Source organism: Cebus imitator, unplaced genomic scaffold, assembly GCF_001604975.1.
Source record: "Cebus imitator isolate Cc_AM_T3 unplaced genomic scaffold, Cebus_imitator-1.0 Scaffold78, whole genome shotgun sequence".
In the NCBI taxonomy this organism is placed as follows: Eukaryota; Metazoa; Chordata; class Mammalia; order Primates; family Cebidae; genus Cebus; species Cebus imitator.
Window position 1 is genome coordinate 6216112 of NW_016107393.1, and position 2682 is coordinate 6218793.

Sequence of the window (2682 nt, forward strand, 5' to 3'; positions counted from 1 at the left end):
GTTCAAGTGATTCTCCTGCCTCAACCTCCTGAGTAACTGGGATTACAGGCATGGGCCACCACGCTCAGCTAATTTTGTATTTTTAGGAGAGATGGAGTCTCACCATGTTGTCTGGGCTGGTCTCAACCTCCTGACCTCAAGTATTCCACCCCCTCTGCCTCCCAAAGTGCTGGGATTACAGGCATGAGACACCGTGCCTGGCCTGCAGTACACAATATCTATAAATGCTTCATCTCCTCTCTTTATAGAACTTCCATTGTTGACATATCACTAGTAATTGCCAGACAAAAACAATTTGAATTCTTTAAATATTTTGCAAGAGTAAGAAATAGCATCTCTTTTCTTAGATTTCCTTTTTCCCAGTTTTGAAACTAGAACAAATTTAATTTGTAAGTAAAACATAATCTGCTTTGAACAAAAACATTCAAAGCTCTCCCAAGAGGGCATTGGAGTGGAACGTCCACTGGAGTCCATTTATATTGTTTTATTTTAATGTTTCTAATGACGATAATCATGGTGATTAACACAATGAAAATACAACTATTAAGGTCTAAAATACTGTGTCTAATAGGAACAAACTGGACAGGATACAGAGGAAACTATGAAGCCTCTCTGGGGAAGGAAGTGGAATATAATCTCTGAGGAAGTTTTAAAATAATATTGTTATTCTGAAAAAGACAATTCACCCAGTTCGTTCATTGAACATTTATTGCTCACCTTCTAATTAGCAGACAATTTTAGGTTGCTGAGATAACGCAATAAACAAAGCAGGGTCTGGGCCATCATAAAACTTAAACTCTAATAAGTTTTCTTTACAAGATGGAAAGAACTATAAACAAGTCAGTCCTATATGTTAACTGAGGAAAAACTAAGTTACGACATTGTTTACGTTACAGCAAAGAAGATTTACACCAGATGTGAAGAATGTTCTAGTGTAGAGGTTGGTAAATTCCTGAACTTGATTTTTTTTTAAAGTAAGCTATGTAGAATGAAAGAATACTTTTCAAAGGGTTTAGACGACACCACCCTGCAAGCCTGATCATATACATCACTTTTCTTCAGAAAGGCCATAAACCTAATGTGGAAGGATGGAGGTTGGGAGATAGGGCTTTAAAAGAACTGGCAGATGGAATACGATTAACTTGGCATTTTTGATAGTGCCTATAAACTGCTTTTGAAAAACTGCTTACATTTCACCAACGTATGTCAATGTTGGCATATATTTATCTGGTCACTTTTCATTTAGTAACAGCCTAAATGTGTATATTTGAAATAATTATTTGTCCTGCAGGTCACACATTTGATGTTTCATTTTACCAGGTTATAGGTATATATTTTCATTTTATTTTTGTTTCTCCTCTCACATTATCCATGGACATGCATTTTGCAGAAAATTGCATTTTCCTTTTCTAGGTATAAACAATTTTTAACTACAAGTATCTGTAAGATCACTATTGCCAGGTTTTTTATAGGCTTCAAGGCACTCTGTCACTTGTTGCCACATCAACCATTGGGCTGCCTGCTGTTAAAAATATCATTTCTGGTGGACAATTCAGTGGGGAACTCTACAGTGTTTTACATCTGCTGTGCATTTTGTTTTCCAGCCTGTTTTTCTCTGAAGATCGTGGTAGAGCCAACAACAGACTAAAATTTCCTTTAAATGTTTAAGAACCAAACAGAAGACTGTAAAATTATTACACTTAGTTCATAGTAAGACTATGACAAAGGAACTGAAAGCAGTCAAGAAACGCCTTTACATAGAAAAGAGTTCGATCACATGTAGGAAAGAAAAATTATGCAAATAGACTGCCAATCAATGGCTTCTAGCTAGCTATGACAAGCTCTAGGATCTGTTTATAAATAAACTTATTCTTTTTAATAAATGTAATGTTCCTTAGGTATTCACACATTCCATGTTTCAACCTAAATGCAATTTATTTTTTCTTTCCTGAATATGGAGAATGAAGATTTGTTTCATTTCACATATAAATCTAAAAATATATAAATTACATATTTCCTTTACTGGGATTACTGGCGTGTGCCACCATGGCCACTTAATTTTGTATTTTTAAGAGAGATGGGGTTTCACCATGTTGGCCAGGCTGGTCTCAAACTCCTGACCTCAAGTGATCACCCGCTCCGTCTCCCAAAGTGCTGGGATTACAGGCATGAGCTACCGCGCCCAGCCTGCAGTACACAATTTCCATAAATATAAAGATATATTACTATTATATCACTATGGTTACTATATATGACTGAAATTAATTATTAAGAAAATGGGCAGAGAAAAATGTTTGATGGCTTCCCATGATCAATACAGTATGAACCCCAAGACAGGGAAAGACAAATGTGGAAAGAACAAAGGAAATGAAAAGAAGTGTAGCAAACGAGATTGAAGGATGCTAGGGAGGAGCTTAACATTAATGGGGAAACAAGAATGTATTTCCAGAGAGGAGGAAATGTCCACTCTTCTCCCCAGGACTGAAAACAACATGGGAGGAACATGAATGGAGGAGCAACTTTTCAGACCTGCAAATCTGAGCGAAGAAAGGCATCTGGGCTTTCCTCTCTCCTTTGGAACTCTGCGACACTTTTCAGGTGCCCCATGTGGTCACTTCTCGGGGTCGCTCAGCCGGCAGAGGAGCCGTGCAGTGGTCCAGCACACCCATGACTGGGTAGCTA